The 24,890-nt window shown below is 40.2% G+C and overlaps 1 protein-coding gene across 4 annotated transcripts in view; it reads right to left on the bottom strand.

The window, feature by feature from the left end:
* ctnnd2a (catenin (cadherin-associated protein), delta 2a) overlaps positions 1–13,412 on the bottom strand; it is a 283,916-nt gene extending 270,504 nt beyond the window's left edge. For all 4 annotated transcript variants that reach the window (XM_086305983.1, XM_086305978.1, XM_086305982.1 and 1 more), the window contains exon 1: positions 13,067–13,412. The gene's annotated coding sequence lies outside the window, so the exon portion shown is untranslated. The remainder of the gene's footprint in view (positions 1–13,066) is intronic.
* Between the last annotated feature and the right edge of the window lie 11,478 nt (positions 13,413–24,890).

Below are 24,890 nucleotides of genomic sequence, written 5' to 3'. Positions count from 1 at the left end.
GCGGCTAATCTACGACGACTGTGGGCTGAGCTCAACTTCGTAGCCTGTCTGAAATAATGCCGTGCCAAATTTGTTACTATGGGTGCCATCTCGTACTTTCAGCCTTGCTGGGTTATAAACAGCATTACCGGGATGTATGAGAAAAGCAGTATGCATGAAATTTCAACAGAAACAGAAATATGTATTTGTCTATACAACTGTATAAAGATTTGATTATTTTCATATAATTGCACTGTTTATTTGTCTAGCTGTTTGCAATAATCCAAGGCAAATATTAATATGGATAATCCCAAACTTTTTTCCATTAATCACTGACCAACAGTAAGGCAATCTGTCATGTAAACTAAAATAATCAGATTGTAAGAGCTGCCAGGCAAGCATGAGAAAGATGTTTGTCTGATGGGAGAGATTCAAACTAGGGGATGCCGACTGCCAAACCGCTCTTCAGCCATTTGTCTTTGTTTTTGCTTCTTCTTGTCAACAGGACTGAACTGCAGCTGGTAAATATCTCTGCACATTATGAGATCTAGAAGAACCATTTATTTTTAGGAGCCATTCTGCAAATGTTTAGAAAGTCACGCTACTTTGTTGGCATTCGCAAACACACTGAGGCACACAAGCATGCAACAATGCGCTGACTAAAATATTACCAGCCACTACAGGAAAAAAAAGGTAGCAGAGAGGCAGCAGAAATAACCTAGAGCAAAAATTAACAACATGATGAATTTTGCACAAACTGTGAAGCAATTTTAATAATGTAAGAGTTGTGGATTGACTTTGACTGGCTACATGGTGTTCATTAGATTTGTTTAACGTCAGGTTAAACTGGATACCTCTGAATTAATGCAATTGCAAGATTTACATCAAGTAGCAGATTTTATGTCAGTCTATACAATATAAATGGCAAGCACGGACATAATTGTACTTCAGCGATAAATTAATCAAATTCATATTTTGTTTACTGGCCCTGCATCAGAAATTTTAGGAGACTGCATCACAATCGGTTATATCTTAAAGCCACCGTTATTCCCACACCAGGATGTTAATGGCAGCTACACACACAAAAAAAAAACAGCATTTTAAATTCACATTCCCTTTGCGGGAGATGAAAATGATGCGTATAGATACAAAGTTAATGAGTCTGCATATTTGCATAAAAGAATACCTGAAAAAAGTAATTTATTGATTAGTGACTACCATGAAAAACAGTTATGAGAAGCTATGAAAATGAGACAAAAGAAAGGAGATTAATAATAAATTCCTATCTTGTTGTGTAGAAGAGCAGTTTGCTCTGCAAATTCTACTCCAAAGCCACTTCACTACACCTGCACTACCACTCCATCCAGCATCTGAAGCCTTATTAGTCTATTCTTGATCAAACAGAATTGGTACTTTTTCTCCCCGTACTTTGATGTACACTTCACAAAGTCTAATCCCCTCCCTCTACCAACCCATTATATTACTTCATGCCTGCAGTCAGCCGGTAATATCTGCGCTGTCATAGCAACCAAACCAACAGAGCTAATAGTTACCATGGTTTCTTGACAACTGGACCTTGATGGTGCCATAATTCTTGCCTGTAACCTGCTGACCCTCAATTTACCCTGCAGTGTTTGGGACAAAGGCAGAAAAAATGGAAAATGGGTGTATGTTTTCTTAACTGACTCCTCTGGGAGACTTTTTGTGTGCATGTGTGTGTTTGTCTGTGCATGTCTGTATATCATAACTACACCTACAGTAGGTGTATGAGCGAGACACAGCATGGTGCCATCTCCATTCAGCCCCCACCAGCCAGCCAGCCAGCCAACAAAGAGTGTCCGCTGGGCATGAGGCTGAGGGTGGCAAGCCTCCTCTGGAGAAGCTGGTGGAGACCTCTATGCTTCTCTGGCCGCCTGCTGTCTTACTGAATGTGCCATAATGGCAGAAAGAGTAACACTGCCTGACTAACCATGAGAGAATGAAAATTCAATTCGCTGCACAGTGTGAGAGCAGAACATCCCACGCTGTATACAAAACAGAAAAGTGTGCATTTGTGTGTATACACGCATATCCACGTGTGAGGTCCCGATGTATGACACGACTCCCTCGCAAAATTTCCCATCACTGACCCATCAAAATACCTCAATATGAGGGGAAAAACAGGAATTGACTGCTCTTAAAGCAGGGTTTGTTGCAATACTCTCCTGGAGGAAGACATGGAAGTGATGTAAGACTTTGAAACACTTGACGAGATCTAAAAAACTTCCACTCTTGGCTCCCCCTTTCCCCTCATGTCGCAACAGTTTAAGGCTTGGCGCGCTGGCGGGTTAAGAGCCTCCAAAAGATCAAAGTCAGACACCTCACTGCCTGTGGTTTCATTAGACCCTGTGATCCCAGATTATTCAACAGTTCAACTTGCATCAATGAAGAAGAGGTCGAAGCCTTTAGTTCGTTTTTTTCTCCTTTTTTTTTGCAGAATAAAATTAACAAAAACAATTTAAAATTATTCTTTCTTTTCTTTGGACAAGAGATGTCATTTCTTTATAAAGACGCCATTGGGTGTGTGGGTTAGAATAAAAAATAAACCAAGCAGTGTGCCTCAGTCTTCTGACATTCTCAAATCATAACCTGTGCAATGGGATTCATAAATGGTAAATGCCATACTGTAAAAATCACAACTATCATTTATATGTGACCTTTCGCGTCTGGAAACAATAACAGTGCCCATCTGCAGAAAGTAGGTGGGCAGGTGAGGTAGCTTTCCTCTAATAAATGTAATTTTGCTCTTTGCTTGCCATGTCTGTGAAATCAATATCATTTTATTTTTTCTATTGGAGAGAAATACACAGTCTCTTTTTCGGTATGAAAACCTCTGAGAGCCAAAGGTTCCGCTGAGAAAACATCTTCCATCATCCCATGTCTGCAGTGCAGGTCAAATTATCAGAAGTAATGTCACATAGGCAAACTGGAAGCAGTGCAGCAGGGAGGTACTGACCCAAGTCTCCCTCCTCCACAGTTTTCTGGCAGTGGCTTCCTCTTCACTGCAGCCTATGTCTGCACACACGTGCATGTGTTTTTGTATGTGTGTGTGCAGAATTCCCTGGTTGCAAAGTGGAAGTCTGTTGCGAATATAGAGTACAACATCAACTGTTTGTCTTTTGGCTTTCTTGTCTTGCCTATCAGTAGCCCACAGAGAAAAGGGAGGAAAGAAAAGAGAAATGAGAGTGACAGAAACTGTGCGGCTGTGTGTGTGTGTGTGTGTGTGTGTGTGTGTGTGTGTGTGTGTGTGTGTGTGTGTGTGTGTGTGTGTGTGTGTGTGTGTGTGTGTGAGTTTACCATTTCTGTGCATTTCTGGAAATCAGCAAGCATTTTTTTTCTTTCAGTCCTTTTCAAAGCCATCTTTCTGACACATAAAGACTTTCATTCTAAATCCCTGGCACAAGCCCAGAGCCAGCAGATTTTGAGCCTAATTGGCCTAAACAACAGCAAGGGGTATCTTGTCTTTGCAAATGACTTTAGTTTTTCATAAAGAACGTGCGGGTGGAATTTGTCTGGCTTGTTTAAAATGTTCCCCCAAAGCAAGCGAGTCTCAAAACTAGAAGAAAAGGCACATGCTGCACAAGCCAACAAAAGTTAAGCGTTATTACAAAATTGCAGACAGAACAAGTTAAAGACCAGATGGCATTTTAAAATACCAAGTCACCATTACTTTGTTACATTTTATTAAATAATTGTTGTCAGCAACCCACACATTTTCAGTTTCCTTATCTGAGTGCAAAGCTAGCTGTTGGTGAGAACAATCAAACCTCCTCTGCATTTCTGTTCTTCTCTGCATCAATGGAGCTTCTGTCAAATCTGTACCATCAAACAGATGCACCCAGTGTTTTTTTTTTTTTGGTTTTGTTTTGCGTGTGTGTGCGTGTGTGTGTGTCTGCTACCGAGATACAGTACCTGACAAATCTCTAAACACACCCAGCAGATTCCATCCGTAATTGGTACACTCAACAGTGAGGGGCGGCTCTGCTTCAGGAACATTTCACGAATAGCCTGTGGGCCACTTTTAAATCCATTTCATGACTTAGAACATTCCAACACACAAAATGTTTTTCACTCCATTTCTCGCAAGCAAGAGACAGCGGAGCTGATGTACTGCTGCGACGCCACTGTGTACATACATCGTTAGAAATTCATGAGCTGCACAATATCTAAGTTAATTTATATGCGGATATCACCAGAGAGTTACTTGATGAATTATACATCGCAGATGCAACCCACAGAAGACAGATGAGTGAAATTAATGTGCACTTGCATTTCCAGAGCCCGGTCATAGCTGCGATCTGCACAGTACAGGAGACATCAGAGAGAATAAAGAAGTAACGACAAACGCTATTTATAAAGCAATTTGATGCCAAATGCGCAACAACAACAATCCCCTTGCTGTGGTTTTTGGTTTCTTCTCTATACATTTTGAAGAAAACCAAAAACAAGATTTCAGAGTGAATCTGAGTGTGGTCTGCCGGAGGGAGTACAAGCCTCCAGTCAGCCTATGAATATCATTCTCCAGTTTTTCCTAAGGAAGTTTTAGCTGGCTCCACTGGAAATCTATTAACGCTATTATAATAGTAAGTTTACCCCTTCAAATCGTGTAATTAATAGTAAGGTGTGAATTCCTAAATTTTCTAAGTTACACCCTCTAATTCTTCTTCTTATATATTTATATTTTGCTTTAAATCTGTAACTGCTTTCCACAAAATAACACTGTGAAATTACCATTATCTCCTGAACAATTTGGCTTTGAACTGCCTTTCATTTATTTTCATCTTGGACTGAGCTGCATGTGCATACTTTGGTTGCTAATAGAACAGTGTGTTGTTGAACATTCGAAAGCGTTCGGAGAAGGCGTGTTGCTCATCCTTTGGAAGACAGAAGGGGCAAATTAAGGCGCGTGAGAACATAACTCTTTAATCAAAAAAATTTTAATGATTAAACTGACATAATAATTAATAATAATTATGCACCCAGCTCTTAATCGCTTAATTTGGAAGTAAAACTTATAATTTGGGACATTTTTTTCAGCACTTTTGCACTGATGATCTGCACATTTTTGCAGAAGATGTTTGGAGTTCAATCAATCAATCAATCTTTATCCCATTATCCATCTTGGAAAACTCCAGCTCCTGCTTACTTAAAAACCTGATTAAGAAAAACTCCTCTGTAAGAGTGGGGCTTACAGGCCACGTCCAGCAACACAGGAAGACATGCACCTCCATCTTCATCGACGTGCCCTTTGCAGGCAACGAGAGATTCACTCTTGTTTTAATCGAAAAACACCCAACATACACAGCCACTCTGTATACTGTTAATTTAAAAGAGAACATTTTGTTGACAGGGATACTGTATAACAAAGGATGCCCCCAAGAGGAACTGGGCATAAATAAAAATGCTGAATATCAGAATAGAGCACACGCAGCTTACTTGGAACAAGTACAATGTGTAGCTAGACAGAAAACCTGCCTTTGTTAGCTCTGGGACTGTGAAATGAAATCGAATAATGTGGACAGCAGGGGCTAGGGCTTGACTGTGGATGTAGCTCTCCAGTGTCAACACACATCAATAAACAACCTAATAAAACGCCCCATGGTCAAAACATTATTTCAGCTGCTGTTCTACTCTTAGAAATGCTCACAGCTAAATCCTCCATCTTCTTTACAAATCATGCTATGTGGTCTGCGTTGTGCAGGTGGCTGCTGCCTCTGCTGATGATGTCACCGGCCATTTTTGTTTTTCTCCAAAGTACCTCTAACCTTCTTTCTTCTAAATGTCAGCCTCCTCCTTTCACTCTCCTTCTTTTCTCTCCATTGATCCAAGGGGACACAAATGCACACACACATAAGCCCTGCACACCATAGCAATAAACTGAGAAGTACCAATCTATAAAGGGGTCATATTTTTCTGATTACTATCTCCTTATGTCTCTGTCTTTCCTGTCATTTCCATCACATCCCTTTCTACAGATGTAAGAAAGTGCTTGACGGACGGATGGAAGTAGCCACAGCAATGCACAGCTGATAAGGATCAGTATAGGCTGCTGATGGGCTGTCTGCTGATCCCACCACAGGCATCAGGCATGGCATTTATACCACTTGGCTGCCCTCAAGCTTTTAAGAAACACTACTGTGTGTGTGTGTGTGTGTGTGTGTGTGTGTGTGTGTGTGTGTGTGTGTGTGTGTGGCATCAGGATTACTCAAGACGAGAAAGTAAGAAAAATCTATATGTTTTTTGGAAAGGACAGTATCTAGTTTATTACACAGTTAAATATGATGTTACAGCTGCAGCTGTTATACAGATGTAGGACAGCTGTGAAATAAAGAAAAGTGCATTTAAATTAATATCAAATATTATTCTTGCATACTTCAGTAGCGCTTTTTCTGCCTTGCTAGTGATTCTAGAAAATCAATATAAAATATTTAACGCTTGATTTCTCAAACATCTGCACTGCTGTTAGAGTGTCAGTGTTGTGTTTATAGTAAAACTACTGAAGAGCACACAACTGTGAGAAAGAGACTTTTTTCACGCTGTATTTGACAAGCAGCTGCCATGAAAAAATGAAAGTGATGTGCAAACTGATTGTGACGTAAGTTCCCGTAATTACAGTAAATATGAAACCCTGACAATAAGCAACAACATGAACCTTTGATGTTTTGAAAGAACTTACTTACCTTCCCTCATCTGCCCTGCGATCCTCTCTTTACTTGTAAAACTTCTGCAGGCCAGCCAGATGTGTATGCCATTGAGAGTGCCTTAAAGTTACAGTGTGGAATATCTCACCGCTAGATGTCAGCAGACTGCAGTCAACCTCTTTTTTTCTCATCCCTCCCAATTTAAGTGCATAATCCTAAATACAGTGGCTGCTACAGGACAGAATTCTGGCTGCTGTTCATCTGTAGTGAGTATAGGCTGTCAGACTGCTGTTTACCTCAGCTATCAATATGTGTCCAGGACTTTTTATTATGGAGGAGCCTGTTGGACTTTGTGAAAGGATTCTGATGCTATTCAATGACTCAGTGAAGCTTCTGTAAGGTGACAGTGATACTGAGGTCAGTTGTTGAGGATATCCTGAAACTTTCTGTAGATAAGCACTGCTGATTTTGCCGCTGTTAGCTCCTGTCAGCCGGCGTTAGGTACTTTCTTTTAAGTGGATCTAACACTGTTGGACTCAGGTAGTTAAACCCTCATACACTATGAGAATGTAATCAAACTGTTTATCAGAGGGAAATTGTGATTTTGCATATGATACCATCTGTAGCCACATACATTAAAATCCAATTACAATGACTGGCGATGTTCATCTCAGTCACTAGATTCAATATTCACAATATAATCAGGCACAGGTGTTCATATCCCATCAAACATGTTATTTCCCACTTGACAAGCAAGAAAGATAATAGTATGTTGCTGTGCAGAGAAACTATAGATGAAGCCAACAACAATATACCTCCCTGCTTCCTGCCACACAACATGTCATTATCCTAAGTCTTTTTCTCTCCAGTGAGGCGCCACATATGCTCTTAACAACTGCCGCACTTGTTGCAAAGTGCATCTCTTGATATCAGACCAATATATGTCTCTCATCCTAATTTCACACCATGATTTTACCCACAGGTTCAAAGTGCAGGTCTCTCCAGGAACAAAGCTACAATTCAGTGTTTTAGTCAATAACAAGCCAGCAGAAAGGACCAGGCAGGTGGTGAAACTGTAATGCAGGCAACCTCATTAAAAGAATGTCAAGGAGCTGAACAAAACAACAACAACACACACATATGCACCCAAGGACACGCAGCAACAATGAGGCATACACTCTCCACCCTCTGAACAAATACGAATCCTAATGACAAACCCCCATACATGTAATAAAGGTCACAATCACACACGCTGACACACTTGTCATACATGCACAAGCCAGCTCCGGGCTTCATTTTGGCCCAGGGAAATCAGGATGATCTGGGCTCCAGCTTCTCTTTGATGCTCAATTACCTCTGGCAGACCTGGCTAGCTGAGCCAATTAATTATTCAGCCTAGCACAGTAAAGTGTGGTAGGCACAAACACGATGTCACAGCAAGGTAACCGCTGACATACGGCTCACTGTAGGGCCCGCGCTAAACACACATCGTTAGGTTTTAATATGCAGCATTTTCATTTTTGACACTAAGAAGTACAGCACGGTGCCGTCATGTGGCTTTCCTTGTCATCCTGTCATTCTGCTGGGCATTTTTTTCTTCACACTATTCTGTCACTTCTTACATTTGATGATTCCCGGTCTCAGCTTCCCTGCTTCTTCCTCGTCTCAGCGCTTATAATCCTCTTTCGCTCTTCAAGCTATGCCACTAGTTCTCAATTTTTTCCACCACGTCATCTTTTCACCCACCTCACCTATCTTTTTTTTAATCTCTTTATCTTTTTGCCACTTCCCTCTTCCCTAACCTGCATGCTTGACCCCCCACGTCTTTGTGCTTTTTTCTTGTCACATCACCCATTTCTTTTATCTTCCCTTTGGCTTTTTGACTTCTTAATTTAATTTCTTTACTACTCTTTTGTTTTCTCATAGTAAAGAGTAAAGGAAAAGAGGGAGGATAATGGAGTTGAGGGGAAGAAGGAGGGCAGTGGGCTGACAGAGGGAGTCCCATATGCAGCGGGCTCATTAGAAGATGGGAGGAGAGTCAGCGGCAGAGACACACTAGCAGGTATCCATACCCACCCACCCCCCTCTCTCTCTGTCTGTCTCCCTCACACATATTGCTGGCTTCCTGGACTCATTCCAACACTGACATATCACTATCTTCTCTCTCCCTCCCTGTCTCCTTCCTGCTGCGCTTCTGAAAGTCCTGCTCTCATTAATCACCACCGCGTACAATACACAGCAATTGGTGAATGATTTTACCTTTTACCACCTACCTGCACTATGAGGCCATATATTTTTACTATATGTGGCATCAGTGGAAATCGAGCCATAAATCCGAGGCATTGTTAAAATTGCACGTTTTTTTCCCCTCTTCTTTTACAGCAAAAAGAGAAGTGTGTGATTGAGGAAGACAAAATGCTCAAGGGCACTTAAGAAGCCTCCATGCCTATCTGCTGCATGAGCTTGGCCCAGCTTTCGTAGGTAATTCTCTAGTCTCAACACCCATCTCCCAAAACGGGGAGAAGCCCCTACCCCACCCCACATTCACCTTTTTTGTCAAAATGAAACTTTTCCATATGGAGTCAGAGAAATGCTAAGTAGCTATGAGAAGGTTGAAACAGGCAGATTATGTCAGTTACTCGGTCCAGCCAAAGCTGTAGCGGCTTAATGACACTGTCCAGTCCACTCACCTCCAAACTGCAAATTTTCTCCATCTTTTCCCAGCTTTAATGCGAAGGTCAGCAGATGGTGAGGATACATTAACCGTGCAGGCAGGCGTGGAAAAAAAGGAGGCCGCGTCACACCATCAGAGTCTGGTGATACTATCTCAAAAAATGCTATTCCCTGGGTAACCATTGATTTCCCGTGTTTAATAGTTCTTTTGTTTTCAACAGAAAACACTGTCAGTACCTTCCTTTCTTTATAAAAAGGCCAAAGCCTCAGTGACAAACTGAGGTCCTTCGAGCTGTGAGGTACTCTGTGTCCTCTCTGTCCTTGTCAAGGACACCCGAAGTAAGAAGAACAAGGTCTTGAAGTCAGACCTTTTAGACCGTGCACACCTACATTTAAACACGAATCGCCTCTTGTTTGCTTTTGTTGTACTCAATCGGTTGCAGCCTAAGATCAAAGGTGCATTAATACATTAATTGTATTAATTAACTCCTTCCTTTAGAAATATTCCATCTTTAGAAATAAACTTCCAAGTCCACACTTTGTGTTTAAAGAAAACAAGAAATGACTTACTGACCAGCTCAATAACACAGCATTACAGGCAAAGGTGATCCTCTTCCTGATGGGGCAAACTGCCAATGTCACGCTGATTGATGATGAAAAAAAAAATTCTACTTTATGACTGACTTAAATGTATAAACTTAACTGCAAAGTATCATTTCTAGAACACCCATCAGAAAGCCATGTTGGGTGCACAGCATTGCACCCTTGAGGGAAAGAAGAGTTATGTTTTAAAGAGGAGTGAAAGTTTAATGGTGCGGAACATGTATGTGATCTTGTAACAATCCCACTGTAATGGCGACACAGTAAAATTGTCCATTAGCGGAGGCCCATCGGTGTTTTTTATGTTATTAAACGAGCTCATAAGCATCAAGTCGCCACCACGAGCATCAAGTTATCTGATCGATGAGCACAGTGTGGCTGCCAATTAGCACCGACCCTATTCCCATGAATATGCAAATGAATCGATGCCAAGTGTATATCAACTGTCAGCTAATTGCCTGAGGCCTGAAAGGTTCTGAATTTAAGGGGACGTATGCATGTTTTTTTCCTTCATGTTCCATATTTATCTGTCTTTTGCTTTTCTTTTCTTTTTTTGCAGAATGTATAGGTGTAAACCACACGCACAACACAGCTGCCATTCAGCATCGGGGCTTTTGTTACACCTCAAAGAGGGACCACCTTTAGTATGAAGCTATATTTATTCAGCAGGAGGAATGAAGGAGAAAGGAAACAAGCATTTAATCTCACTTTCAGTCATGTATGTAAGCAGTTCCCTGTTGAGGAGACAAACACTGTCTACTACTGTGAGGAAATGTTTTGACAGCTTTTTCATCTTGCCTACTTTAATATGGAGGTCAAAGGTCAGATTTAAGTGTAGAACAGAACCCCTGGACCTCTAACAGATTCATTTTCTTGTGAGTTGACAGGTGCTGTAGGTACTACTGGTGTCAGACAGTGTCTGAGCTCAGTACGCTGTCTCGCTGCCCGAGTCACATGAATTATGAAAGGTTCTGAAGCAGGTGAAGGAAAAAAAGATGGAAAGTGTCATCCTACTCAGACACCTCTGTCTCAATATTCATTTTAAAGTAAGAATAGAAAGCAACATTTTATTGCTGACACCAAAATTTTACATTGCAAAGTCAACAGACAACACTCGTTATATCGCGTCCTGTTAGACTTGACACACTTGGTCAAATATCAAAGCACATGCCACTGAGAGTTCCTTTCTGCTTGTCTTGATCCTGGTCTTCACTCATTTCATGTGCACAGAATTGACCTCGGGCACACCATGTGGGGAAAAAAACATACCTGATGTGGTTTACAATAGCCTGTTTGCTGTGCTTAGTGAATGCCCAAGTCTGAAAGTCTCAATATGGCAATATGGCACCTGTTCACCTGTTTATCTGTTGCATTATCACTGCTTTGCACAACCAACTTGCACATTCTGATGATAAAAAAAAAAAAACTCTTAACACATACACTCTTTTCCAATCTTCCCTGACCCAGCTCTGCTAAAGAGAGCATAACTATAATTCAAACTCTTCCATTCACATCAGCACTACGTATAAGGCCAGCTCATCGTGGCAGCTTGTTGGACTGTCGTCAGCACTTCATCCTGTGGACGCCTGCCAGACAGAAGCCCTTCCGTCCGATCAATAGGCACCGGCGGCTAGCTTCCCCCCTTTGCTCTCTTTCGCTGTCTTTCCCTCCCTCTCTGGGCGACCACAGTATAAAGACTGTTCTGTTCTGCCAGCGCAGCATAGTGATTAGGCATTAGGCCTGTGCTGCTGTGTGAATTAGCCTAATCTGTGTCCGCGATGAAGGACGAGGCTTTTCATGGCCACTGGAGACATTCACTGGACATAAAAGAAGCTAATCTTTAGAAAACTTAGAGGGGATGGAGCATGTGTCAGTATCTGTGTGTATGTGAAGGATGGAGATTGCGCAGGAACTGTTGAGAGAGTTCCCACAGTGATAGATCATTTCTAATGCTTCTTATCCTTCAACAGTAAAAATAAATAAATACATTTAAAAAAATCTACTTCCTGAGGATGTGCAGCTCATGGGGAAGAGGAATGTTGTATTGTCATTTCTTAAAGTACTGGAAAAGTGGATAAAGTGCTGGCTGAAACAGATTGAGGCTGCCATCCATGTAGGGCGTATGTGAGGAAAAATATATTCCTTTATTCTTCAGTCAGTTTGAGGGGAATTAGAGGAGACTGAATTGTCACAAGGCTGCTTACCTGGCCACAGAGGAAGCTGCCTAAACCTGCAGATCTCAAAAGTTTTTTTGTTTCTTTTTTTTTGTACTTTTGCAGCAACGGGGGCTTTGATGCGACAGAGCAAATACTAGCACTTTTTCAATCCTTGTACATCCTTATGTTAGTTGTCCATCATGCACCTGCCCAAGAGTTGACTTGCAGCAGCCTGAACATGCATCCACAGCATGCCTACCAGCAGCCCAGCCCTCCTCCTGCTCTCCTCCACATCATCTGCTTGATATATTGTATGCCCTTGACAAACTGCCAGCGCCCAATCCCCCTCCTGCAAATGTCTATTGATCAAAGCACAAGTATGGCTGTGGAAAAGGTATATAGTCTCACCCATACTCTTATCTTTTTATTACCTCTGGTGAGCCAGAAACTTACAGAAAAAGGGGAGTTCCAAAAAAGAAGGGAAAAAAAGTCGATTGATTTAGAAGTAAAACGCAGTAAAGTCCAGACAGCATGAAGAATATAAAAACTTTATTTCTGGTTTTGACTTTCAGCAGTCTAGCAAATAAAGAGCACCTCTATCTCTTTTGTTGACACGGTGCCTTTTTGCACCTTTGGAGTACTTTTACGCACAACCAGTGGTGAATTTAGGTCAGCAGCCAGCTGGTGCCAAATATCTGTTATGTGTTGGGTGATCTTTGCACAGCAGGAGTCTTGTTCCTGCGATGAGCTTCACAGTAAGCTCGCTGTTAAAAGCAGGACATCATATTTAACTCAGCCAACCAGTTTCATAAAAACATACACGAAGGAACCCAAAAGTCATCTTCACACCCCCTGCGCATTCCTCCAATATGCAAGTCGTACTAAAATGAAGGACCAGAAAGCACGGGCGTCTGTGGACCCGACAGCTTCCACCTCTCTGCCCGATACTGTAAAGGGGAAAATAACGCGAAGACTTACCGAAATGAGATCCTGGCCACTGTCAGGCGTCTCCTCGTTTCCCTACTGTCCCTGGTCCGCCCCTCTTTCAAGTCAATCCGCAGTGTGCTCAAATCAGAACGGAGCTGTGAGCCTTTTCGCTGCGTCCTGCGTCCAGAGTTGCCGGGGATGGAACAACCATTTGCCGGGATGCTGGGGCGGGGGTGCAAGGCTGAGGCATCCGCAGGGAGGAGGATGAGAGGGATGTGGAAGAGACGGGTGAGAAGGAGGAAGAGGCAAGGTACAAAAGCGAGGAAGGAAGAGAGAGAGAGAGAGAGAGTGGGCGAGCGAGCAGCAATGCACTGCAGCGACAGGGAGGCAACACCACCGGAGAGGAGAGGAGGCAGACAGCAGCCCTCCGTCTCGGTCTCGCGCTCACTCGCACATGCGCGCGCACGTGCAGTTCTCTGTTAATAGACAGATATAGAGCGCCATCTTCAGGTTGACGTGTGGTAGGAAGGTGTTGGGAATCGAAATCTCGTATTAAAAATCATCTCTTGCGTCAAGTGTACCATTCAGTTGAAACCTCCTCCATAAAACGCCCTTTATTCCCTCGTCTCTTGTGTCCCACCATCTCCGATCATATGTATGCCCAAAACCAACTCTTATCCTAAAGCAACCCAAAATCTAAATGAGACCCTTAATCCCACTGCTGCTGCACACACACGCTCCATGGCAACCAGGTCCCTTTGGGGGTTATGATGATGATCACCTCGCGTCGGTCCCCTTTTCCTTTCCTGCTGTTGCGTCGTATAAGTTTCCCAACGCCAGAAAAAACGGAGTATTTCTCAGATGTGTAGTTGTATCATGAGTTAATTGTCCTGGATTGACTGAGATGAGGACTGAACCTTTTATTTCATCTTTGTTCTTTATCTGGCTTCTAATTAACTTCCACCTTCTTCCTTTCATTCTTTTGATTTTTTTTTCTCTGTCTGTTTAAGAAGTCAGTTGTGAGAAATAGCTCTAATTAGCCGACGTGATCCTAATTTCTTTTTCAGTGTTGAAATGTCAAAACTGTATTAATAGATGTATACCACCACATCACTATTCATAAGTAAAGGCTTTTGCATTTATTTCCATATTATAAGTTTATTTTAGATCGCATAAGTTTAATGTGTGGCAGTATCGTAACTCTCCAGTTCATAATATTTTATATTAAATACAATTTTTTCTTCAACAACAGTTGTGGCATAAGTTCCTTTTTTCAGAAGAAGTGCAAAGAAATTAAACTACCCACATTAGTTTAATGACTGTAATGTTTGGGTCAGGATGCTGTTTTGGTGGTGAGATAAAAATAAAAATGCAGATTTAAAACTCACCCTAATGAGCTGTGGGGCTTTAATGCCTGTTTTTGGTCTTTTGAATGGCTTTAGAATAGACAACATATATATATATATATATATATATATATATATATATATATATATATATATATATATATATATATAATGACAATCTGTTGTGCAGTAGTATCATTATGTATTTATTGTGATTATTATTTTTTTAAATGTCTTGTACTTTTCCCCTGAAGACAAATAAGCAGTTACAAATTGAACTGAACTCAACAAATAAGAGCTTATCTACCAATACCAGACACATTTACTTCTTTAATTCTTTTATTTGAATTTAATCAGATGGCAGAGCAATAGTCAACATTGCTCAGTGAAAGTAAGTAGTAAATGCAGTTTGAGATTCATCCCCATGACAAATGCAGGTAAGCCTGACATCATGTAAGGTGCTCTTTTATTTTATTTTATTTTTTAAATTAATTGTCAATCAAAGTGAAGGATTTTGGCCAAACGGTGACTCGGGATATCGATCCCAAATATCTATTTTTTTGTTTATTTATTGTCAGTATGTGTGTGTGTGGGGGGGGGGGGGGGGGGGGGGGGGGTGTTAATAGCATCTGAGCAAGATTTTTTGAAATTATTAACAAGCACAGCCACTGACTCACCTCTCATTAGCTTCATCTCGCAGCTACGTCAGAAAGACAGGGAGGATGGTGTTCTCTCGTCACTGCAGACAGCCACATTTCTCCCAGACAGCAGCTGGTGTCATCATAAACAGGCAGAGTTGGGAAATTCAATACTGGAAACTGTTCTGTTCTTTTCAATCCATTTTAATATTTTTAACAACTTTATTTGCTGAACTTCAGTCAAGTCTATGTTTAATTAAAAGCATAGATCAACTTTCTATTGTAGCTACTGGTCTGCATATGTGTTCCACTTTTGTCAAGTTACCACAAAATGTTTTAATATTTCACTTCCTATGCCTGTTCGCATGCTTTTCTTTTTTGTGTGTTCTTTATGCGCTCTAACGCCATATGGAATCGTTTTGAATTTGTTGTCTTCATCTTGCACATATGGGCAAAACTAAGTTGCACTATCATCCCATGCTGTAAGCCAAAATGGAATTTAAACGCTAAACACTAAAATCTCTTACATATTGCAAAAGATTTGCCTTTATTCTTCTGAATATCTCTGCCTGCTGCTTACCAGTCTGTTTAAAGACCAGAAACCGATTTTGGTGAAGCTGGAGAAGTTAAAAAATATATATATAAAAAAACAAAAACAAGGTGAATAGGATGAGTTCAGTTTGTCTTCTGCCTCTTACTTCCGCTCCCAGAGGATCACGAATGGAACGCAGAAATGCAGGTTTAAAGATTTACCACTAGGTGGAGCCAGTGAACTTATTTGTCACCCAAATAAGTTAAAAACCATTCATATTCAAATGTTTGCGTCTCTGATATAGATTTGTGAAAGATAACGACACGTGTTAATGTTGCAAATTTAAACAGATTCATATTTTGGAGGATTAAATTGGCTGATTGAGTGGCCAGCTGTGGATTGAAGGAATGACATTGCTTTAAGCATTACGTTTGCAGCTTAAAGGTCATGCTGGCTCTGTTAACAGAGGCTTAGAAGTAGTTTGTCAATTACATGCAAAATATTTACCATGGTTGTGTCCCTAGAGATGTTTTACATAAAACATTGCATAATTCTTTCTTCTGTTTTTTTGGGTGGCGTGCCACAGTGTACAGTCATGTCCCTGGCATGCCCGCGAAGTGTGTTAAAGTCCACTCGTTGCAGGAAGTGCTGATTTGCCCTGTGTTGAAATACATTTCACCTACAGTGGACTCTCACAGTTACCATCAAACAGGCATATTTTAAACCATGTATCCAATGCCATTATTGTCTTTTATTCGGTCAAAAATGTGACCAAAGTAACCCACCAGCATTTGTTGGGAGAGAAAAACCCACACAGTGTTTTAACAATGCCTGACTTTATTAATGCACGGGAAGCTCAGAGACAAACAGGTTTTATTCAAATGGACTATGAGGTACAAGGAAACAGCTTTATTGGAACTAAAACCAAACAGCGTGCCCTCTTCTTGCTGATCTTGGAAAAGAACTCACATAGTCTGTGCTGAGTTACGAGAAGGACAAGTTTGGCATCACGTTCTTGAAGTCGGCTACGAAAAAACTGCAATGACTTCCTTAAGAAGATGATGACACGGATTGGTCCCTGCCCATCCGCCTCTTGAGAGCTGAAAGAACACGGACCTGAAGGGGATCCTGAAGACCGAGGTGGAGCATGTATTTAGCACACTGCAGAAGTGAAGAAAGCAGGATGAGGGGACTAAAGTGAAGAAATTTAGAGATGAGACTTAAGTTGGAAGTAAACAGGCCGAGATGATGCCAGCGGCGTGTCTAAAGTAGTGCACAAGCATTAATTGTATTGTTCAGCCCATTTGCTGCTCCCTCTCTAGTGTTTGAAGATAGGTGACAAATAAAAGGAAAATCTGAAGCCTGGTGATTCAGTGACTCTGCTATGCAGTTTGGAGGCATGCTTTTATCCTGATGCGGGTGTTCTCTTGGATGTAAACGCTCCCATTGCCAGTATGAAAATGATGTGACGTCACTGGATTTGTCTGGAACACAACCGAAAACCTGTGAGGGATTTTGGATCGACTCTCCACCACTATCATCAGGAAATATTCTCATGTGGCATCAAATACATACGAGAAACAAATCTGCACATAGATCATAGAAAAAAAAGAACTTTGACAAAACTACAGACTAAACCACTGTGGATGCAGCTGTGCTGTTAAGCTGAAGTTGTTTACGTGTGTGTGTGTGTGTGTGTGTGTGTTTGCAAGTGTGTGTCTGGGTGTGTGTGGTATTTCTGGTATTTTTGCTATGACAACAACGATATCAATAACAACTTATTCATTACATTAATGAAAAACTGCAATATAGAGAGAACAGATAATCCATCTGATCTCTCCATATTACAGGCCTCAGCGAGTGCAGGCCTGGCAGGACCAGGTCAGGTAACCAGAATCCAACTAGCACCCTCTGCATGTTACCTGTACACTGTTTTCCCGTGGAGGGCTTTTGTTTTCTTCTCTTCCTACTGAGCAAGTAATGCATTAAAAGAAGCAGGATGTCCAGTATTGCTGAAAACTATGACAGAGGTTTCAGGGGACAAGTGGCCACAACCCAGGATGTCGTGCCAAAAATTCTTGTCTGCCTGCTGAGACCACAGGGCGAGTCCAGAAGTAGCAACAGTAGCAGTCCACCTACAGTAATACTGATCATAACAGACACAAACAAAGAAGGCTAGAAAAAGGAGAGAAAGGAAGAGAGTCCGAGAGGTGAATCAGAACCGAGACATATTTCCCATCTGTATGTCTAAAATGTAGATGGGAGCATTAATAAAATGAAAAAAAGAAAGAAATATGCCAACATGTCTCTATTTACTTCTAACAAAAGACTGAGTAATATTCACGGCAATATTTGTGAATATACTTTTAAAATTATTAAAATAACAACAACAACAACAACAATAATAATTTGAGTTTTGTAAAATGAATATAATATGAAATACTAAAAAGTTCCACACATATTACCTTAACCTTGTTTATATGTATAGGGCTACAATAAACCTAAATAATCCTGACACATGCACAGCGAGCTGTTTGATGTGCAGCTAAAAGTAAGACACTTTCTATTAATTATGATTTTAATTTATTACCCATGTGAAGGCAGCTGGAACCGGTTTTAACATGCGTGTTCATTGTCATGTCACACATTTCTAGCACTCTCTGCACTCTTTACAAGTGACACATAAACTCTACACAAATGCATTACACTTTCATGTAATCTGTAAAATAATGGCCCTAGAATTCTAACTCGTGTTTTTTCTTGTTACTGTTTTGCTGGAGAACTGAAGAAGCAAAGAGTTGCCTCGGTTAGTGAGAGTGCTATAATCAAAGAACTTCCCTAAAACGGAGGATGTAAAAATGTAGCATACGGTAACAGAAAACCCCACAAGATGAGTCTTTCAGACAAGTTAAACCAAGTTCCTGTTTTTAGTTCTCTCTTCTTTTTTTTCCTTTTCTTTTTTAAAAAAAAGAAAAAATCACAACTCTATAGTCTGTCTGCACTTTCATTCATAAAATGTGTTGTGACACAGTTTTACAAGAAATGCTGTCAGTAATCGGTTTTCATTTAGGAATATTAAGCAACCGTGTATTCCAGGATGTGTGTGAAAGTCACACCCTCATGTCAGTCTTTCACTGTGAAAACTGGCCACAGTACATGCGGGTATGCATGCAAAAAGAGACTGAGACTGCAATAAAGAGCAAAATGGAATAAATGACTCTGATGTTTACATTAAATTTGTTTAATGGTGCAGTAACTGCAGCAATTCATCAATAGTTGTCAGACGGAGATAGCGGCATAAACACAGAATGACTAGATAAGATTGCATGCAACAGGTCACGTAATATTCGCATGTACACGTCATGAGAGACAAAAGCAAAAGCATTAGGTCCAATTAGCATGCAGCCTTATTGCATTTTTAAAAATATGCGTTACAATTAAAGAGGAAACACAACCAAAATGATCCCCAAAATCTGACAAGAAAATAATAAAGCAACAATCTAACTACCAGACTCAGAGTTTACCTTAAGCCTTATGTTTGCTAACAATGCTGAATAAAAATTGAAAATTTTATTTACCTAAACATGGAGAATGCAACGTTCCTTACTCCACCTTGGTTTCTGTTTGGTGACTGACAGTGTGTGACACATCCATTCTTTCATCTGGGCAAGGCCACACGTGAACTTCAGCAAAAGGATCACAGTGTTCCCTTAGCTTTCCCACGGACGCTTTATACTTCAGTGATGTGATGCCAAAAATATGCATATCGTACAATAAAGCAAATCTATCAAGGTCAGCATACAGTGCATGCTGTGAAGTGAGCTAAAACAAGCAAAAACACTGGTGTGGACCTTTGATGATCCAAATCAGGTAAACGACAACACAGAGAAAAAGCCACTATCTCCCCGCAGATCTGACAGGTGTGGAAATATTTTTTTAAGAAGAACGTGATTAATTACTTCTAGTGACTAACCTACCCCTTTTTACAAGGCAGATTTCAACAGCACACTTTAAGCACATTAAGCCACATGCAGTATTGTAAGAACAAGATCTTGCATTTTATGCACTTTTTTTGCAAAGGCCTTGAGTGCAACACTTTGAAACTCCCCCACTACGCTTGTTGATATTTTTCATTGTACTCTAAGACATCAGCCTGAAAAACTAATTGCAAAAAAAAATTTTTTTTAATTAAAACTCGCTAATCCTGAGGAGTATTTTCTTTAACATTTATATAACTCTTTTCTTATTCTCACACTATGATTTACTCACAAAAGCTGCCACCTTTGTATTTTTCTAAGACAGCTTTATCTTTGCTCCAAGATCCTAGAAGGCCTGAATCATGCTTGATTAGCTTTTTTCCATTTTACCAGTAAACAATTTCCCGTAAGAAGGAAGTGATTTGGTCTAGTTGGGTGCAGGTGTCTAAAAGGACAGTAAATAAATCCTGTCCAGCATGCATGAAATACTTGACTGCATTCCTCAAGCAGTAAGAACGTCATTGTAGCCACAACAAACACCCGAAGTCCTTAATGCACTTGCTGCAGTGCTTGATGTGCAACCTTAATGTAAATGAAGGATTCGTAAAATGAAACGCTTCGACTTGCAGCTGACTGCAGGCGACGACTTTAAGCAACTTTATTGACGGAAACGTAATGATTTAAAAACATATGACATTGTGTGTCTCGGTTTATCCCACACATAGTTTGTCAGTGAATCAACAGAAACAAGATGAATCTTGCTGCGGAACATCATCAGCGTCTTTGATTGCTGTCTTGGATGCACTGGTGAGGTCCCACGATGCATTGCTGCCTGGCAACACTGTCATAATCTGATGGATGTCTTTAATTAGTGTCAATTCCACCACTGTAGCAGACACGTGCACCCACACATATTTTCCTTTACTTTAAAAAAGCCAGAAAAACACTATTACTGGGGCTAGATAAACTCTTACTGGTAACAGGCAGCGCCACTGTCAAAATAGAGTCAAGTGAAAGAGTTTGCAAGAAATTCAGTCCTTTTTCTTTTAAGTGTTTCTGCAATTCATCCTTAAAAAAAAAAACAAAAAACAAAAAAAAAAACAAAACTCAACAAACCAAACCCAACTGGTTAGGAAGTGGAGCATTGTTAAGGTTGCAGCAAAAAACACAAAACAAAACTGTGGGAATCGATTGTGCAAGTAGTTTTTTCCCACAGTTTTTGCCATGCTTTGTTATATAAAGAGATTTGTTTGCAACAATTCCGAATAAGTTGGGTGCGTGACCTGAAATGCTACATATTACAGAGTTAACCTTTGACCTGGCTGCATTAGAAAAAAAAAATCATCATTGCAGAGATCTAATCTTAGACAGAGTGAAAGATGCTACCCCCCAACGAGTTTAAACAAGTTCTGTGTTAAAATTGTTTTGTGTGGTAAATCCATTTTGAGCCTCAGCTGTTGCCCCCTCCCACCTGTTTACAATGGAACAAAGCATCTCAGGTGGATTATATATTGGGGTGCATATGGCAAAATGTGCTTTTGTTTTTTATTATTTAGCTTATTCAGAACTGCTGTGTGTCACGTGGCCTTACCAAATCTTTAATCCTGACAGTATATTTTTGGGGAAATCCATGACAGTACCTTTAATATCTGCTTTTCACAGATCGTATTTATAGTCTTCTACTTCTTGGCCACGCAGGCTTGAAGGGTAGGAGAATAATTGTTTGACAATACTATGCCTATCTTCTCTGTCTTTTTGCAAAATCAATCTATTCACATGCATTATGCGGTATGTCCATATAGGTTATAATGGACTGGATGTGCATTTGAAAGCTCTAAAAGCATATTAAGTTTAAAAAAAGAGAGAGAAATGGGAAAAAAGAAAATATAGTTTTGACTTTAGCAAAAAGGGAAATGTCTGTTCCAGAAAGTTCACTTGTAATTGACTACACTGAGAATTAGGCCATCAGGCCATCAGACTGCTGAACACGTCATAGACACCTCAGCTTCACTACTGGAACTTCAACATTATGCACTACATACTGTATATAAATGCCACTTGTTTTGCACATATTCAACTCTGTATATTTTATATATTTTATTATTATTATTATTATTTTATTTTTTTACTATTTAATTTGTAAAAATGTGTATACACACACACACACACACACACACACACACGTAGGAAAATATTTAGTATACACATCCAGAAATGCATACACTATTATATATTGTACATATATTTATTAGTTTCAGGTTGGCCATTCTTGTATTTTGCTCGTTTGTGTTGTTGTGTTTGCACATCTCTGTTGCTTGTGGGGCTCGCACACAAGAATTTCACTCGCATGTGCTGTGCCAGTGTGCCTGCACATGTGATGTGACAATAAAAAGTGATTTGATTTGATTTGATTTTGATTTGATTTGATTTGAATTATGTAGGGAGGTAGCATAACTACTGTAGATACTTTTAATAGATACATTTAAAAAGTAGTCGACCATGAAAATCAACGCGCATATAGCCTCTGGGAACATTTGTGACACAGCAGATTCTTCTCAGTAACATTTTCTGCATAGTGCTTTCATAGTACATGAATGAATGAATGGACAAAGTGGAAACGTTTAAAGATGAACACGTGTGACATTTGGGTACAGAAGGTAATGACTAACATGCCATAGACGCAAGAAATAAGGAGGGCAAATTACTGATAGCGTGCACTACTCGGATTTGCCAGATTAAATATTAGGTCCATCAGCTTGGAGCTATATTTGGCAGTTTCACGAAAACATGAAAGCCTGCCCACAGCATGAGCTAAACAACGTGCACGCATCCTGCACTCTTTACCTCCACTCTGTCACAGCAACCTTTGGCGTCAGCGTACATTTTGCTATTTCGAGGTTGAATCTTTTTTTTTTTTTTTTTACACGTTAATTTATGTTGAAGTAAAGTGAAACCTTAGCGAGGACGGAAGTAATGTCACATGCTGCGTAAGGCAGGACGTGATTCCTGCGTGATTCCTTCGCTCAAAAGCCACAAGAACCGCGGGAATAGAGGGAGGACGAACACGTATAGTTTCAAACTGTAAAGCCATAACTTTGAAGAATTTCAGCAGCAATGAAGACGCACTCGATACTGCCCGCTTCCAACATTAGCCCGAGGTGAATATGAATGAAGAATGACCAATGGTAAGTAATAAAGCATGCCACTTAGGTACACGCAAATGGCCTACGATGGTGACGCACTGAATTAAACTCACTTAAAACCATTAAATCGGTGACAAGTTAGCGCTGATATCAGGTCAGTGTTAATGCATGAATGAAAATGCAAACATGCAAAGCCAGTACCAGGTAAAGCAGCGTAGTCTAGCGTATTCGAAACTTACCGGGAGCTGACTACACGCGCATCCGTCTCACTGCCTTCTCCGACGAGCGACTGGCGCATTTACTGTTTAGAGACTTCAGAGTTTTCCACATAGGGGAATTCCGTGCTAATAACTTCCCATGTGCCAGTAATAAGGAAACTGAAATAGAAATAGGATTTACGGGAATTAGCTCATGGCTTACAGGAATTGGTAGATTAATGAAAGACTTCTTGAAATCCCACTCAAGTTTAAGTTCAGTAAGATACCAAATCATGCATTCGTATAAACACGCGCAAACCTATACATATGTTAATAAACTCCATACAGAAAGAACACATTGACTGCGCTAGAACCCAAGTCAAAAACAAGATTTCAGTTAGAGTACAGGTGACTAAAAAAGTAAAGTGATCCTACTGAATAGAGTGTGGAGTTCAGTACTTGACTAGTACCTGCTCATTTTAATTGTTTGGTTAGTTAAAAGTGTGTCAATTTCTAACTTCTTAATAGTATGTGGAGCAGTTGCTTTGCATTGTATTAAATAGCATTAACATGATTTGTTTTCTTTTAAAAAAAAAAAGTACATAGACATGTATAGTCAAGTAAAATGTGCAAACTCCTCTCTGAAATCGAGGGAAGTTTAAAGTAGTGTTGAATGAAAACTTTTGAGTACAGTCACAGTAACTCAGAATTGCGCTTGCGTCAATGTACTATCAATATTTCAGTTCAAGGAGAAACTTCTGTGAACCTACTGGAATTACCAGGAGTTTTGCTTTCGTGACTTGTAAAATGTAGTTGGATCATCGTCAAAGTCTCTGACTAAATGGGAAATAAAGAAACTTTTTGTGTCCACTCATGGCTGCTTCTAAAGGTACTTCGTCATAGTTATTCCAGTCAAGGAGATAAGATTTGGAGCATAGTTGTGGAGGTGCCCCTCCCTATTAATCGAGGGATACAAAGTCTATAATGTCAGTGTGGCTCTTCTGAAAAACTATTGGTGTGTCACCATTCACAGGACCTTTGAGGAACTGCATTGAAAAGATGCAAAAAGATGAAAAATGTCTCAAAGGTTTTTAAAGTCCTGCGTTTCAACAGTAAAAATAAATTACCTGTAAAATACAGAAAATTCATGATTTGTTACTACTTGAAAGGATCATTTCAAGAAAATGATCTACAATCCTGAACAGGTGAACTAAAACACAAGGGCAATAGTAGAAGACGTGCAGAAATCTTTACAATTTGCTAAAGCATGTGTTCACGTGTGAGAGAAATGCTAGTGCTATTTCCTTACTACTTCTACGGCTCACCTCTGAGGTGAAACTGAAGCTAAAATCCCAGCGCTACACTTGGAGCAAAGCCTCATCTGAGTTGTGAAGCACGGTGGAGGGACCATCATGTTTTAGGGTTGCTTTTCTACTTCAGGGTCTCAGTGGCTTGTACTCCCTGAAGAGATCTCAAAATAGTACAAAGAAATTTTACAGGTGGAAATATCGACAAAGTTCTATGAAAGAAGCATAGGAATGTTATAATTAAATAGATCAAATTTTAGAAATATTTCATTAAGTAATGCTGGTAATTCAACAGGTTCACAAATCTTTACTTGCAACTCTGTGTAGTAGGTTTATGTGTAACATTATGACAATTATTTGATTGTTGCTTTTGCTTTTTTTGCAGTGTTTGGCTGTGGTTTAAAAATGTTAGGTGCATTAGTATGAACTGAAAAATGTATATAGTATTTTCTTTGTCTATCATGCAACCAGAGCTGTAAGCAGAATAAGAATGATCTCAGCTTTGGAGACACTAAATCGTGGTGCCTGGGAACCAAATTGTCCTAAATGTAATTTATTGTCAAGTGTGACGGAGGTTCCTCATTTGCTGTTAAAATGTCAAGACTGAATGAACATTTCAGCATTTCATTCATTGCTGGAAGGGTTGGCCACAAATTTCGGAACTGAACTGAACTCTGTCCGAAAACAACAGAAACCTGTTTTGAAGAAATACTTAATCCATGAGAAAACTTCTGC

This window comes from Aulonocara sp. 'chitande type north' Nkhata Bay, linkage group LG9, assembly GCF_057382095.1.
Source record: "Aulonocara sp. 'chitande type north' Nkhata Bay isolate Kocher_YH1m ecotype deep benthic linkage group LG9, A_spYH_male_GT1.1, whole genome shotgun sequence".
NCBI lineage: Eukaryota > Metazoa > Chordata > Actinopteri > Cichliformes > Cichlidae > Aulonocara > Aulonocara sp. 'chitande type north' Nkhata Bay.
The sequence above is the reverse complement of the archived record's forward strand: the minus strand, read 5'-3'. Positions and strand labels throughout refer to the sequence as shown.